The sequence below is a fragment of the Oreochromis aureus genome, linkage group 1 (assembly GCF_013358895.1).
Source record: "Oreochromis aureus strain Israel breed Guangdong linkage group 1, ZZ_aureus, whole genome shotgun sequence".
NCBI lineage: Eukaryota > Metazoa > Chordata > Actinopteri > Cichliformes > Cichlidae > Oreochromis > Oreochromis aureus.
In genome coordinates, this window is record NC_052942.1 from 20,838,405 (window position 1) to 20,856,108 (window position 17,704).

The window sequence follows — 17,704 nt, forward strand, 5'->3', positions numbered from 1 at the left end:
GGCGTACAGGTACTAGTCTCCCCGTGTTTGTGGCGGTAGCTAGGACCTAATGATAAACAGGATAAGAGGAGGTAAAGAACAGCAGGCCTGGTAAAGTTTGAGGCGAGGTGGGGGACTGTTGAAGGACCGCAGGAGTTAATGAATGTGGCAGCACGTGTTGTGACATCTGTCTTTCTAAGTGTTATCTAATTTGCTGCACAATCTTCCAACAATGATAAGAAGCGGTGCCATAGCATTTTCTTTTGGCAATTTTACCCTTCAACAACGAGTTCTTGACAACTTAGTAACACGCCACTAATTAATGTCACTAAATTAATTATGGCTCTTCACTGTTTGGAAAATTGTCAGCTCTCACAGGCAAAAATACCGATGCTATCAAGGGTCAGTGGAGCCAGAAAGAGCGGACAGTGGGGCATCACCTCCATCAAGTCAGCCTCTTAAATGAAAAGCTGTGATAATGTGGAGCCAGGCAGATAGATGCGAGCGAGTGTAGTACACCAGCTGTTTCAAAAGGCATCTTAAGGTTCCTCATTTTAAATTTCGCCCAGCTTTGGCTGTTACATTGCCTCAATCTGAATCAGAGAGGGTTTTTTTAATATTGTGCTTTTTTTCAAGAACACAGGTTCCTTTAATGTCAAAGATTCAACTTTATTATGTGCTATTTCTTATTAATTTGTTTATTTTTTACTACTAAGACATTTGTGCGCCAACACTTACTGAATCTCAACAAAGGCAGCAGCGGTTTTTCCCTCTGCTCTGTTAGATCTCAGTGTCCCCCTGGCTGCTGTAAGTGAACGGTATTGCTGACATTACAAGATTACAGATTAAAAAAAATAAAAATAAAACCTAAATATGTGTATCATCACAGGAACTGTATAATTGCACAAGTAATGTAAGTGGCCCATTTTGATCTGCATCATTCACTCTCCCACCGAATATGTTTTTCTCAAAATAATTGGACATTTTCTTTCAGTCCATAGCATAGTTGTGCATAATTAAGTTTGACTTCAAAATGCAACAGTCTAGGCTATGGTAAGTAGCCTTTGTTGATTTTTTTTTTTAAATCACCCATTAATATGTAGAATTAATTGGAAGGGCGTTGGTGGCCGCATTTCTCTGACACAGGTCTGGGACTGTAATCAGGTGGAGGAATTAGCCCGGCTCATTGTTTTTTATGAATCACATGAAGATTTGTACAGTGGCTGTGTGAAGATGGTTGCCTCTATTTCCATATCAAAGAGGAACACAGTGCAGCCGGGCAGTAATTAAAATGTGGTGGATTTTGGAGTCCCTGCGCACAAACGCACATGCACACACACACACACACACAGGCACCACACGCACTCTCTCTCTCTCTCTCTCTCTCACTCTCCCTCACACACACACACACACACACACACACACATGGGAATAGGGGCACAGGCATTAGTACACTTGCACAAACGGCATACAGACCAAGACTGAGAACTGTCAGGTTGTGCAAAAAGAGTGCAGGTGGTTGAAACTGAATTTTAAACAAACATTTGTGTCGCCCTCGTGTCTTTTTTTTTTTGTGTGCTGCAGTTTGGGTATTAAAAAAAGTTTCTTTCTCCCTGTTTTTGTGGCAACCATTTTGTTAGCTACAGTCTGAAAGAGTCGTGCATTAATTATTATTTTGACTCACCAGCAGCTTTCACTGACTGCAGTCGTGCTAAACTTTAATTTCAGCCGCAGAGGAAAAAGTGCTTATTTGTCAGCGCATGTGCTTTTAACAGATAGACAGATATATGGTCTGCGTATGTGTGTGCGTGCGTATTAGTGACCTTGCTCCAGCATACTGGGACTAATCAAAAAAAGAAGAAGAAGCTGTGATCTTTTGCCCCAAGTGGTTTCTGCCCTGTTAGAATTGGAGAAGCTCTGAAGACCTGAGATTGTGTCTTGTAAGTGAACAAGGGAAAAGAGATTAGTGTAATGTGGGCTTTTGCGCTGCTTACACACAAAAGCATCACAACAAGCCTTTTCCTTGTGATTCCTCCCATTGTGTGCGGATCAGGCCATCCCATGGGCAAGCTGCAGCCTTGGAGGAAGCATTAAAACACTCCATGAAAATAACTTGAGCCAGCACGGGCAGCTGTGACACCGGGGGTTTTCGTGTAAATATAATGTGAGGGAATGCCATAAAAACCTCGCCATCTAATAAGGGAGAAGCTGTGCAAATATGGCATATCGCACATATTTGAATTTCTCATTTGTCATGAATACCCACGCTATAAGAATGCATCAAGCCATTCAGCATTTAGGACCGAAATCATTTATCCAATTTAATCAAGTATTAATGTTTTTTACAATGTTTTATGCACTCTATATTCTCTGAAGGCAGTAGTTATTTTTGTATTCAAGTTAAGCAGGTCTCCACGGTCCTTTAAAGCTGAACAATTAGGCATTATCCAATTGGTGGAGTTTAATAGCTCGGCTTGGCATCTGCCAGCTTGATCTGACATGAGATGTAAAATATGCCTCACAGTTGCATCTAAGCCAGCCGATTTGGCTTCATTATTCTATGGTGGAGCATTAAGGATACCGGGAGCAATTTTTTTTGAGCACACGATTGTTTCTGTGTGCACATTTGCCTGCTTGCTTGTACATAGCATTAATGCATATATGCACATCTATATTGTTGTTTTTTTTTTACTGTGCACTGAAGCTAAGTGAAAATAATGATCACTTTTGTCATAATCTCCAACTTGGACTCACAAAGCAGCACGCTAGCTGATATGCGTGATTCATAATCGTGTGCGTACAGTAAATGCTATAACAAAGACTGCAAAGCCTTTAATGTGTTATTACATAAATGCCACCTGTAGAGTTCATTATTTTTTAAAAGGCAAGCCTTTTATAAAAACTATATGCTGTATAAAAACTCTTTGCTGCTGCTAAATTTTTAAGCTCTCCACATATTGTGTGTTGTCCCTCTTGGGTGGAAACAAACCCTGATCAACCACTTGCATCATGGAGCAGCTACAGTGACATCTAAAACAGGCGAGGAAGTTATGGAAAAGAAAAGGATGTACTGGGCCAGAAATCATATTCCCAACAGCTTCTCCCGAGGAAAACACTAATGTACAAAGCCAAAAATAAATCAAAGTGACAAAGAGGGAGGGTGGGGGAATAAATGGAAAGGGTCTTGTGGCTAAAGTTCTGATTTGTTTAACCATAGCATCTCTTCTTGCTCAGGTCTTTTGTTTCCTTTCTGAATAATTTCTTTATACACTAACTTGGATGTGTTACAAATCTGTGCTCTTAATGTGCATTATGAGAAAATGGCTTCAGCAGACTCGACCACAATCTTCTCTTGGTCTCTGTCTTTCTCCCACTCTGTATGTCTGTCTTTGTTATCCCCTCTCTCCCACTCACTCTGTTAGTGAAGTGGGGCGGGGGGGTGTTTAGGCACTGTTGGTAAAAAGATGAGCTAAGAGTAGATTTTCTGAGAATTTCTGAGACTAAAACTCTGCACAAATAATGATGTTGGTATTCACGTCGCCCCAGACCCCTCTGACGTTGAGATTAAACTTGGTCTTCTTCAGTCCAAGAAATGGATTGTTGTCCTGACCCACAGTTGGTGAATTTTTCACAGGGAAAATGTTACATTTTCGAGGTGATTGATAACATTTAGTGTCCTAATTTGAGTCTGCGAGTATATGTCTTTGTAGCATCAGAGAAGCAGCTTTTATTTGTTGCCAAATGACTGGAAATAATTTTATCCATCACTCTGACGACTTGTGCTGTTATAGAACCATAACAGAAACACTAATGCTGGAAAATATGAACTTTCAGCTTAAACCAAATTTGAATTAACAACCATCTGCTTGTTCTTTTGAAGATCCATGAGTTAACATTCATACTTTAGAAACAACTGTTGGAGGCAGTGGAAACATTTTACCCACTCTTAAATTGCACAAGAAACCTCTGATTGGCTCAGCTGTACATTTATAAGCAAAGTGCAGCTCTAGCAATGAAGGCCAAAAAAAAGGCAACTCAGAGCTCGAAGAATAAAATCAGAGAGAGTACCATCTGTGACAATCTCCTGTTTCATGAATGGTACTAAAAAAAGAGAAATCTGCTGAAATGACAGAGAAAGACTGGGGTTTGGCTTATGCAGAAAGTTTCCCATGAGCGTCTTTGAAAATCTTACGGGATAGCCACTCTGGCACACGCCACCCGCCCACATACAATATACGCACACATACAAAACACAGAGTGGTGTTTCTGCCAGGCATACGATTGTAGAAATCTCTGGGAGGAGGCCCGTGTGAAGCAAGATGATTGGCAGGTGGTGGGCAGGGACGGAGAGGGATTGGACGGGAAAGAATGTCAACAGTTAATCTTTTTTTCCACAAGACAGGATGGTGTGTAAAATAGACAGCTTTAAAAAAAAACACACGCATTCTGCTTTTTGCTCCATTATTGCACCATATTCAAGTCCACCTTCTACACACTACAATATGTGACTAATTTGCAGCTGCAGTTTACGTTCGCTGTCAAATGTTGTTTGGAGGATTATGTTCTTGTACGTCAGCTCATACGGAGGAGGTCAGGGTGGATGGTCAGGCACGTAAAGTCTTCTGTGGTAGCTGGAGTTTGGACCCAGTGATATTCAAGTTGACGTTTCACGCTGAGATGGTCGCAGTATTTTTGCAAACCCCTAAAGAGGCTTCAGCTTTCCAAACATAGCCCTAATGTATTTGCAGTGAGCAGCTTTTTACACGTCTGTAACCAAGTACTTGTTTGTATTTCCTAAACATTACCGTAAAAATGCAATTATGCTTCAGTTACGAAAAAAGAATATTGCACAAACAAATGACAAACTTTATATTGACCAAAGAAAATGCTCCTAAAAAGGTGAATTAAGAAGAATATATAAAAATGAAACTTGACAGCCTGTGAAAACACCACCGCTTGGTGTATGTGTACACAGAGTATTAGACTTCCTCAGCATAGCTACGGTTGAGTGTTTTTTTGTGTTAGTGAGGAGAAAGGCTTTGTGTCCTTGGTTAGGGGTGGGGTAGATTAGGGAGGTACAATGTTCCTCCTCATCTTCAGCAAAGCTAAATTTATTGGTTACCATCTGCAGGGTGGAGGAGTTTGGGTTGTGGCCAGGCCAAAGAAAGGCTTCTAATTAAACAGTCATCATTATCAACTTGCGGTCAGTGATCATCGTCCCCAACACTGGTTCTCCAAGATGAACATGGAATCATGAGGCTTTCCTTGAAGCCCATTCTGGACTGAGTCAGAATAGAAGAAACAGAGGAGCAAAGTGCTAGTGAGAACATTTTTTTTTTACTCTTTTGGCAGAACAAGCAGCATGAGGCCCTGTGCCATATCCACTCAGGTTTAAACAATTATCCGACATCAGAGAAACCAGTAGAGCCTCAGCGCTGGCACAACCGTCATGCTTTTGCCGGCTGTACTTCAGCCTATGGTTTCAGACATGGCCAAGTGTCACATGTAAGCAGAGCTTTCGATAATTTCAATTAGTGTAAGAGGGTGTGCCTGCAGTATCTGTATCACTGCTGCTGGAGGAGCTTTCCTTTGAGCTTGACAGCCCCTTAATATAGTATTTCATGGTTTGATGTGTGAGTGACACAGAGGCGCTCCAAGAGGATGGCAAAATGGTTTATTAGGACCTAATTAGAGCTCTGTGATTAAAGGGGAAGTGACTGTGATTAGGAGACCTGCAGATGATGTGGAAACATGGATGAATATTCAGAGGAGAAAAAACATAGTATGTATTAGCCTGTGGGTGTTTTATATGTGTGTGTGTCTGTGTGTGAGCCTTTGTAGAATATCTAAGCACTAAAGAGTCCATGGTGCCTCAGAGCAGTCATGTTATGGTATCATCTTTACAACAGATCTCAGCAGAGGAGCTTTGCAACTTAAGCTATTAGGTAAAAATGCACCAATGAATACGATACCAAAAACAGCTGATCTTCTCCTTTAAAAAAAACCTATATGTGCACGCTGAGCAGCTCACGTCTCACAAACATTGTTCAAAACAAAACATGAACAAGGGCTTTTTTATGATTTTGCATGTATGAGTGGACTTTCACAGCCAATTGAACTTGAAACCATAAGGAATGTTCTGCAAAGCGGGGTCTACTTTGGGAAGCTTAGAGCACTCGCAAAGAATCACACATTCTTGCGAGCTTCAGAGTATGCGCTGTTTAATCAAAGAGATAAATGGTCTTATTATTATTAGTCTCCATCAATGGAGAGATTAGCATTGGATTTTCTTTCTTTTCGCCTCACAAACTTCTAACTTTTTCAAATATGTGATAGCCACTGCCATTAGAAATCATTTATGGGAGTGTTCTGAGGGCAGGAGATTGTCAGCAGGGCCTTGCGATTTTACAATTTCACAACTGACTTCCTCCTTAAAATGACACTGGCTTACCTGCCTATTACTCCCTTTGATTTCTACAGTACATGCTTCTGCGCTCCGAGAGGTATTCATAATAAGCTTAAACTCCACTGGCTTCATTGCTAAAGGGTGCTTATCTCTCTACTATTCAAGAGAAAGAAGGCTAATATTTTTTCCAATTTCAACATTTTACCGTTTACTCTGCCCAAAACCACGTTTGCAGGGCTGTTGTGGAGAGCAGGCATGCACACACATGTATATACTGACACGCAGACGAGCACGTGTGCCTTTACACACACTCTTTTCGTGGCTGTTCCTTGGAAATATTATTTTTGCAGTTCGAATATTGAAATTTTAGAGCTGTGGCTCTTTTTTTTTTTTTAAGATGGATGGAAGTCACGTATTTTAGCACATTTATTTATGTTATTATGTTTTATTCAGTCCACATTTAAAACTCAAATTTCTAAAGGTTTGTGAAAACCAGTCTGCAAGTGTGCTCGGCTCATTCAATTGAAATCTAGTTGTGTTTAAATGAAAAAGAATCCCGAAAAGTGTTTTTCTTTTATTAAATAGATCATACTTAGCTTGCAGCACATATTCCACGTTTGGACATGCAATTTAATATGTTTACATTCCCCTCCCTCCCCCTTCTCTGGAATGTTTAAAGCGTGCAAGCTTCAAAATGTATACTCATTTATAATGTAAGGTACACTTGAAAAGTAGTTTGCGGTGAGCGGTGGCCATGGAGGACCCTCTCTCTTTTGGTTGGAGAAATGTCAGTTTTTCTTGAGGAGCAAAGTAATGAGAAGCATGTGTTAGTAGAAACTTCTTTTTTTTTTTATGCGACCCACCTGTCGCGCTTTCAACAATCAGGACTGGGCAAAGTCTGGAGAGATAATTAAAAGAGGCTCTATCTCCTGCTCATTGTTCTTTTTTAGGAGCTTTGCAAGGTGCCTGGCCTGACGTTGAGGGCAGCACACAGAAGCTAACCACTCGAACTGAAAACCTAAGTCCTAATGGCTACCAGAATTTAAACACACATAATCTGTAGGTGCCAAGTGTTTGTTTGAACTACATCTTTCTCCAGCAGTTAACAGTGTGTAGTAGGTTTGTACTGTGAGCCTAAGTGCTCCCCAGCCCTCTGCCTGCATGTAGCCTCAGCTTGCTGACTTTCTCAGTTTTACCACTGCTTGTGCCATGCTGTAATGGGCTCCCAGGACATGATGGGAATAACTGCCTGACAATGTTTTTCTTACCCCCCTCATTCTGCAGTAAATGTGAAAAGTGTCCAGAAGCATGGAATATATGGTACAGGTTGTGATGTCAGTTGTTATTGCTGGATATGTAAACCAGTAAATTCTGGATTATTTTCCACAATCTGCTGTGCAGAGGGCATTATGTCACAAAGGCCACATTGTAGCTAGTTGGGTGTAGAGGAGTAGTGTCTCTCTCTCTCTCTCTCTCTCCCTCTTGTTCTGTGCCTTGCTTGCTTCTAGTCCAGACTGCAACCTTACGTTATGCCCATTTCCTTTCTTTGTGCTGCAATCAATGAACAATGGACCTATAGGATGTTTTACATAATAGGGAAAAAAAAAATCATGCAAGTGCGAAGAACAAATCTAACTAAGGATCTTATCCAGACTCAATTATTTTCCACGTGTAATTTGGTTATGCGCATAATCGTGTAATCGTATAATCATAAGGTGTTCGTGTGTTCATGCAATTGCGCAGATAGTGTGAACTAAATGGATTTTGCGTGCAATTTTTTTTAAAAAGCGATAAAATTCATTGATAGGCGATAATGTATATATTTCTATTTCGCCGCCGCACAACTGGGACTGACACTGCCTTTTTATAATTCAGTGTAGAATGGAAGAGCTTCCTGTTTTTTCACTAATTAAATTTGCCACTAACATATGCTGGCAGGAACCGCTTACCTTGTTTGACTTATTTATTGCCTGACTGTAGAGGTAATTTGACCTTTCATTTCAAAGGCCCTTTTTTAATCCAGAAAAGGAGTGTTAAACTCAATTATACCAGTGATCAGTGGCTCAAACACTACATTTGTTTCCTCTGAGGGAACAAGCCAAGTGGAGCCCTGCTCTCAGTCCCCTGTCACTGACTCCTGGCCCTTCTACCCCTTCATGCCACAAGGGGGGGAGAGGTAAATAAGGAGGAGAAAGAAATGGGGATGGGGGCAAGAGGTAGACATGAGTGAGATGAGAAAGGGAGAATGAAAAAAGGGGTGGTGGTGGGGTGGGTGGGTGGTTGCCCTACGGCTCCTGCCATGTCACTGGAGATTTGTGTCCTCCTTTTAAATCATTTCCCTCTTTAGAAGATTAAGAAGGCAGAAATATTCTCAAACTGATCATTTTTCCTTTTTGCTAAATGGGCTGCATTTGCATTTGCAAATGCTGTTATTAATTGTGGGTTTAAAAAAAAAGAAAGAAAAAACAACATGACCTCTGCAACTGTAAATAAAAACAGAGGTTATAATGTTAATTGTTGAAATGACTGTATGGAGGCAATAAAGTCAATGCAAAGCGCGTGCCCTGATCAGATTTACTGCACGGCGGCGTACACTTAAAGGCTTCGTTATTTATTTACATGACCTTTAAATCTTATTCAGGTTTTAGGTAGTTTTTTCTACATTAAATTAAGTGCTGTGCATCTCCTTAGCTTTATTTCTATCATTCAGTTGGTTCAGTAACCAAAGTGTAAAGACTAAAAGAAAGTTTTGGAAGGTCTCTATGATGTAAAATGTTGCTTTGTATTAATAATTAATAAACCGAGTTTATTCCTTCCCAATTTTTCTTTTTTACCTGCATCATGCTGAAAAGGTGTCCCGCATGCCCTTAGTTAAAGCAGTCCGGCTATATTGTTCCGGTCTTACTACTAAAGCAGTCATTTGTCAACTTAAGCCTCCTTTTGCCAATCGAAAATGTGCGACAGTAACACAAGTCATCAGTGGAAAAAAACCACAATCAAATAGTGCATCCCTGCTTCTCCTCGAACAAGGAGAACACTGAATAATTTGTGGACACCAATGCCTTGTTGTAACCTGATCATTTATGGATCAGTTGTTTCCTTTCTGGTTTAATTCACCATGTGATTGATTTTCAGTGCAGTACTGCTGGAAAATATCCACACTAAACTGTGCCTGAAATAGGGAATCATTTGAATACAGATGCTTACGGCTTAGGCCTTGTCACTGGAAACCACTTGGAGCCAGGAGACAATTGCAGGTTGATTATGTTGCTTCTGACAGAAGTTGCAAGTCCTTTGTACAAGGCAGAGATATTTGCATCTAAATGCTTATTGTAGGCATCTAAACAGCATAAAGACTGATTGTAAATGCCAGCTGTTTGGCTGTACTCGGGGAATAAAAAAGAATTTCAATAAGGAAAATTGGGATGGAAATGAGGAAGTTATTTTCAAACAGTGGAGCTGAAATCAATAAGTAGGAAATGGTGTGATGGTTGTATATTTTTATTGTGTCTGTTTGTACAATCATATGAATCTATTTACAGTTAGCACTGTATGCGGATTTTAACTAGTGGAAATACAGTATTTATATTCATATCTTTTCATAATATTGTTATTGCCAGCGGCTGTTTGCTTTTCTATCTGGAACTAGGTTGCACTGCAGGTGTGAGAAGAATTTGCTGGTTAATTTCTCAGATTTTAAATATACAGTAATTGTTAAAATATCTATTTTCTTTGGATCGTTTTTTTTTTTTCTTTACAGGCAGTTCAGATACAAATCATTCCACCCTTTGTTATATTTGTGTGAGTGGAAGTGTTCACATGTGTGCTATGCACTGTATGTAAGTGCAACCATATATGTGGGTGTACGTGTGTGTGTGTGTGTGTGTCTGGTGCCCAAAGCAGAGTGATGCCCCTGCTGATTCTGCTCCTCTAGCTCTTTGTCCTGCAGCACTCAGTGTGTCTGCCTCCTCGGGAGACTGGCAGGCTTCTCTAGTGTGGCTCCACAAAGGCCCAGCCTCCTTTGAGGTGTTAAAAACTTCCATTTATGCATCTCCCTGGACAAAAAAAAAGCACCAAGCCCATTTGAGTCCAGTAGCAACACAGGCAGACATTGTGGCCACGCTTCTCTAGCACTCATTTCACAGATTCTAAAACCAGTATGTGGTGAACAGGATTTGAGGGGCTAAAGTGCCCCGCGAGGCCCAGGCGATAAGAGGGGAGAAACACCACCACGCAGTAAACTAGAAGATGGGACCTAGGAAAATAAACACATTACCTGGGAGAGAAAGAGAGAGAGACTTGTTTTCATGCCCCTGCCCCCCAACATACACGAAAACAAAAACTCCACACCGAATATGAAAGGCAGAGAACAAAGAAAGGGAGGGGGGGCAGGGAAAAAATGGGTATTTCAGAAGTTAAGAAAAGAGGCCTAATCAGTGTGCAAAAAGACAAGGCTATTCTGTGTTGTTCTGTCTTTACAGTCTTTGGAGTAAAGAATATGTGAAAGAAAATCAAAGAGAATTGATAGGTTGCACGCCCGCATGTTTGGAGCACTGGGGACTGAATGCCGTCCACCGCGGAGGAAAACATTTTACTTGCTGGTCGTTTCTCTCCCTTCACCCTGCCTCAACCCAGTTGCTCAGTAAATAGACTTTTATTCTTGTTATTTGACGCCGAGGAAATGACAGATAATGTATTTGCCAAGCAGCACATGAAAGCCTCGTTCAGCCACAGCACTGTATCTGTATCAGAGCATTACTTTTAACAACCTCTGGGTAGAATAGCTGTTGCTTGAGAGCGATTTTTTTTTTCTCCCCTAGTTTTATCTGACATTACTGCATTTCAGCTCTGCCAAAATACTGGTCACTGTTTCACACTCGACAAAGATGTTTTAACTGGAGTGACACTCTGGTTGTCATTCTTGACGCGCTGGTGCTAGACATTTTGTGAGTGTCTAGTCTGCTGTAAGTTCAGCATCAGAAACGGGATCGACCCCACGTCGAAAAGGGCAAGTCTGAGAGAGACGGAGGGTAATGATAAAGAGAGAGAAAAGAGAGATTTGTACGGTTGTGACAGTTGTGTGGTGTGCTGGAGCATGAAACAGCTGTTGGCATGTGACCGGCCATGTTTTCAACACCAAATTACTCAATGACACGATAGATCGCTTGCGGAAATACTCTTTGTCTTTCTGACATCACAGCGGCAGGCTTTTTATTTTTTCTGCATGAAGCGTATCACAGCTGCAGGAAGTGAATGAACTGAGCTTTAGGTGTTTCCTGACGAGTAATGTCCTCTCGTCTGTGGAGATTACGCACTGCTGTTTCATATTTCGCAGATGCTACAGTACATACAGAATGGACTTTATGGAAGTGGATTTAATAGACAATCGTGCTCAATTGTGTTCAATTACTATTTCAACCTTTTCTGAGCCAGGATGTTCTTCTTTGATCACACCTTTGCCTTCGACACTCAACCCTCCCCTTCCTCCCATTTCCCCATTTTCCCCTGGGATAGCTACTGTTATAGCCTCACCCCAATGCATCCCAAACTCCCCCATGCAGTCCCCAGTCTGACTGACTGTGCGGCTGCTGCATTTGCAGAGATAACCACAGTGCATCCAGGTAGGGAGCAGCCTGCTGATGGCATAGATTACCTCTATTGTCAAAATAACTAACTCTGCAGAATTCCTACTTTAGTGTGTTTGGACGCAGAGGAGAGTAAGGATTTGGAACGGAGGATTGGGAGGATATTTTTTTTTAACATGTTGTAGATCTGGATGAATTCCAGACAGAAGTTAAAGTAGAAGTTTTGGCTTGCTCATGCATATCCACACACAGCTACAGGAAGGTGAAATGCACATATGTGCACATATAACATGTGCATACATAGCATTACTGCAATATACAGTTAACAGAGGCACATGAAACACAAAACCTCTTTGGTATCCTCTGCTGTATATAGTTGTGGTGGTGTTTTCTATTGATGCTGAGCCACTGTCACATGACGGTTTAAAAGACACAGCTCTCTGTTATGGATAGGGGAAATTAAATTAAGCTTAACCCTCGCCATACATAAACACATGTCTCGAATTTAAAGGTTCAGTTGATTTAAAAGTGAATCTTTCTGACTTGTGGTAGTAAAACTGTGTTCCTCCACAGCACATAAGAGGCTTGACCTCAAATCCTAATTTTAGCAGTCGTGCAGTACATGCGATGTGTAACGCAGTACAAAGACTCAGAGGTAGTTTCTAGTGGCAGGTTTCGGTGTTAATAGGTTAACCTTGGAAATTGAACGCGTTGTGTTCAGAGCAAATGCGTACTCCTGACTTACAGAAAATGTAGGATCAGGGACCGTCCTCGGTTTTGCTTCACATCAGCTGTTTAGACTCTGAAATATGTGTTTGTGTGTTGCTGGCAAATGTCAGTGCTGGAAAAATATACCATAATTTATGGCTGTTTCTTTTCATATAAAAACTTTCAATGTAACATAAGTGTATGTGCATATTTTCTTGTGTGTGTGTGTGTGTGTGTGTGTGTGTGTGTGTGTCTGTGGTAGCTCTGTCAAACCGAACATGGAGAAAAGGCCACTCCTTGAAAAAGATTTCTCTGTGCTCATGCCTTCCAATGTTAGCTGCATCACTCTGTTTGCTAAACTGAGAGCTAAACTGTCAGCTAAACCTCCAGTATTTTCATTACAGTGAAATTTCTAAACAGAAAAACAGTCTTTGTGCTTTGCTTTAAGCCTTAAATTGTTGTCCAGAAAGGTCTAATTTACTGTGCATCTTTCTTGCAATGTAACTGTTTATTTAAAATAAACAGTTAAATGTATTGAAAGTTCATAAAAACGTGGTGTGAGTAATAAATTTGAGTTTGAGTTTGACTAAAATTGTACATAGTAAGTCTGTGATCTTGTAATTAGGAATGGAGGGTGCCTGTTTTATGTTTCCTGCCTGTAGGTGTAATTCACAGCAGGAAAAGAGCTGTTACGTGCCTCTACAATAGGCCAGTTGACACGACTCTTATTACACCACAGGGATTGCTACACTGGCTTCATTATAATATCATTTGGATACACTCATTATTTGCAATTATAAATTTTTTCCCCCTCTCACACAAATAATTATCTTAAATAACCAATGAATAAAGAACTCAGCTCCCCATGTATTATTTACCCCATTGTTCTCAATTAACATCAAATTATGAATTCAAAGGTTTGTTAATATCTACTCTGTGTAATTAGTAGAGCCCTCTTTTATTTAGAGGCAACAGGAATTCAGCCTATAGTCAGATGACAAATGGAAAGAAAGACAAATTGTTTATTGAATTACCATCCATGAAATATGTGGTTTATCCAGCAGGCAGGGACGGTATTATACTGAATAGCTTCAAATATAACTTATTCCTGTGTATATGTGGGGACAAGAGTGGGTGTTTGCAGCTGGAGCATAGTTCACAGCAGTGAAATAGTGAAGCAGCATTTAAAAGGCAGGAGTAGGCTTCGAAATCAGAGGTGTAATTCATATAAGGCCATAACAAGAATACCGTTTCTTGAGTTTGTCGTCACTTAACTGAATTCCTCACGGATATTTTTCTGTCACATGAACCCTTACATCATTATTTATATCATAATAATCAAAAACAGGCCTTGTTATAATGCGAAAAGGATTTTTCTCTGAGGAAAATTGATTTTCGTCATGGTGGCAGCAGTACATTGCCGTATGTTACAGCTTTCCATTCAGCTGGGGTCACCTGGGTCCCCTCTCTCCCATTGTCACATCCAGCCTCAAGGCTACCACATTCAGACCTGTCTGCGACTCCTGCCTTTATCTGTCTCATTCTACTAGCCCTCCAGCCTCCCACGCAGCAGACTGTACTGTGCTCTGACAACAATGCAGCAGTAGTCAGTATATTTATCCTGTCTTGTTGATGGTGGCTTATTGGCCCCAGCAATAGAAGACTGAGGTGCTGTAGAGCAAATTAGTGACAGATCAGTTAAGCGTGACCTCAAAAAACCCTTGGCCTTGTTTAATTGGCGGTGTTGAGGCAGACTAATTGTATAAATAAGCTGGTAATGAGATCTTGGCTTATTGTTAAAAACAAGATAATGTGAGAAAATGAGCATGAATGAGCTTGGAGCTTTTTCATCTCCCAAAGTATATGCTCTGATCACTGAATTGTTTTCGCTCTGTAATTATTACTTCTAAACTGTGGGTACATTTAAGTTTGAGTTGGCTCTGACCCCTGAATCTGTGCACTTATTCTACACTAGAGTTTCTAACAGAGCTCTTAAGTTGCAGCACTTCAGCATCATGCTGAAACTAGCTGAGCATGGCCCCTAAATAAATCATTAGCAGCCAATGCTTGATGAAAGAAAGCTACATTAAATAAAACAATTGCTGAACACGAAAACTGTTGATTAGTGGAATCTGCGGATTTGAAGACAGAATAATGAGGTAGCAGAGAAGTAGATTTTAAACATTGTCTAAGACTGATTCCTATTGGTAACAGCTGTCAAGAGTGGAGGTCAGACACTAACAAAGCTGTTTTAACTCAGCTGTGGAAACTCTGACCCTGAGCCAACAGTCAATATGGTCCCAATTTTCTTCCTCTTGTTCGGTCTCTGTTTGTTCTAATGTAGGTAAATAGAGCTATCTAAGACCCATGCTGATTTTATATTACAAATTGCCTTTAACTTATGCAATATTTTGCATACAAAGACACAACTTAATAGGTTTTTTCTATGTTTTTTTTGTCTTTATTATATTGCAGGTTATTTACATGAATTCAAAATCAACCAACCAGTGATCGCTGGAAGCTGGGGATTGAGTCTTTCAGTTTTTGTAAGTATCAATTTGCCCCTTCAGCTGTTTCTGTCTTGCACACATGTCTCATACACCCCTGCTGTCTTTCACCCACACTGAACACCTGCATTAAATGAAGTGGACAATTGGATAGGCACACAATGTATGCACAATTAGACAGTTATATAGGGCCAAAGTTACTGACACACCTTTCCACACTTATTTTTTTCTTGCATCATATATTCCTTCAGTTTTGTGGTTAGTCAGAATTTTGTATTTTTTTCACAGCTTTTTCACCACTATTGTTTTGTGCTTTTGTGTCTTATAGTCCAGTTTTTTGCGTGGGCTTTGCAGGTTTACGGTTAAATCTGGTTTTCTGCTAATGAATGAAAATCTTGAAGACTATATGAGCTACACACACACACACACACACAAAACCTTTGCGTGGGTATTGCTAGTCAAAGATATAAAATCTAAAATACCATTAGCTAAAAGCAGATTCACAGTAATATTGCAGGTTTATACATTTTGTAAACATATTTATATATTTTATGTCTAAATTTAATTCCTGTTCCTGAAATTGTACAAATATACATATAGAAGAGGTTTTAATTTCTATAAATGTCAACATTTGCACAATACTGGTTGCCGTCACTGCTGCGCCACTATGTATAACAGCCTATTTTTCTTTAACAGGGATGCAGTTTCTTCTAATTAAATTAAAATTATTGGAAATAACGTAACTTTTCTTCTGTCCTATTATAACACGTCCTATTATAATGCGCTGATTTACGTTCCATTAGCGATTCTTGTTAACGATCTCTGAGATGTTAAAGAAGAGGATGAGATTATGATGGCTAATCCTGTAAAACATATATAACAAATAAATGCTAATCCTCAAAGTACCAAAGGGGCGCTATCATTTATACCAAAGCAGTATCGGGTCTATGTTTAAAGCACGTCAGAGTCACAGATCAAGCATTGTATAACTCTGCTTGTAAACCGAAATATCAATTTAAAACTGGTTTATGTGAAATTTTTCAAAGCAATATAGTAAGACCATTTCTATGAAATGTGGCATTTTGCTTAAAATAACAGAAACACTACAGTTCTTTTTCTGCATCAATATGATATTACTTTAACAACCTTTGTGCAGCTGCTGCTCGTGCACGTTTTCTAATAAAAATGTATCTTAGATATTAAACAAATAAAGGAGAGGAAGTTTTTATTATTCTTTTCCTCCAAATGTCAGTTGGAGATATCATGGGAGTCATATTAATGTGGCTGGAAAGCTCTTCAATAACAGCTTGGAAATGTCGCTATGAATTCAAAGTTCATGGCCATTTACCATTGTTTAATCACACCATTTCACACCACGCACGTGCCTTCTGCTCAGATGAACACGCACCTGCCTACCAGCGATCTATCTGTGCGGCTGCCTGTTAGCATTGTCGAGACAGCCAGGTTGTGCTTTGTATGGCTGTAGATCATCTAATTAATCAGTCAGTGTTATTAGAAGCTCTCAGTACTTGCAGGCACTGTTGCGATATAATAAGTAGATTTAATACTAGTGGGAAATAGAATAGATATATTATGAGTATTATGTTTTGCATAATCTGGCTGGCTTAATTTACAGACTTTTCTATGTATGACAAAAATAAAAGAGTAAAACCAGCAGAAGCTGGGTAAGCTTATCAAAGGCTGGGTTAATTCAAACTGAATGTTTTTAGGACGTACATCTTGCTCTGCCTTTAAAGGAAGATCCATAATAATCCCTTTGTTGAAATCATCACAAAACCACTTATAGTTTTCAATCTTTACACTAGACGCACCAGCATAGCTGTCAAAATCTGCAAGCACAAAACAGCAAACATCTCAGGGTACTTGTGAAAATGCTTGTACTCAGGTCTGGTAGTTAATGAACTGATGCCTGAAGTAAAGAAATAAAGACTCCTCAGTAAAGTGCTCATGGTTAATGGTTATTGAATGCTATTAGGCACCTGTCACTATTTGTTAAAGAGGAAAATGCAACAAGATGCCCATGTGGGTAAGCAGTAGTGTCATCGCACTTTTTGAGACATTAATCTGGGTCTTTATGCGATCTTAAAACCTTCGACCTGCAAGTTTAATTAAAGTCAAAATACGAGCTGAAGTAATTTAGTTTGGTTGCTTATACAACGTGTTTGATTACTCTCGTGCAAAGTCATTTAAAAAACACTTGAGGGGTATGTTAGACAATCTCTAGAACAGGTCATACACGCTCTCTGTTAAAATGCGCCATTTATCCAGTAAGCCGCAGCCGCACGGTCTCACCGCTGCTGAGCCCACTATTGATGGCTAGACTGAAGGGGAGGTTGTTGGGAGCCAGTTTGTCAGAAATTAAATAAACAGCACTTCACCACAAAATGAAAATGAACAACCTTTGAATGGTTACTCTCCATCTATTATTTATCAAATGAGCCTCTTCAGTCCACTGACCCTGCAATGATTATGGTCAATATGCTGAACAGAGACTGCTT

General features: G+C 40.0%; 1 protein-coding gene across 8 annotated transcripts in view; it reads left to right on the forward strand.

Moving 5' to 3' along the window:
- sox6 (SRY-box transcription factor 6) overlaps positions 1–17,704 on the forward strand; it is a 129,071-nt gene that overhangs the window by 6,347 nt on the left and 105,020 nt on the right. For all 8 annotated transcript variants that reach the window (XM_039610311.1, XM_039610323.1, XM_039610309.1 and 5 more), the window contains exon 2: positions 15,154–15,224. The gene's annotated coding sequence lies outside the window, so the exon portion shown is untranslated. The remainder of the gene's footprint in view (positions 1–15,153; positions 15,225–17,704) is intronic.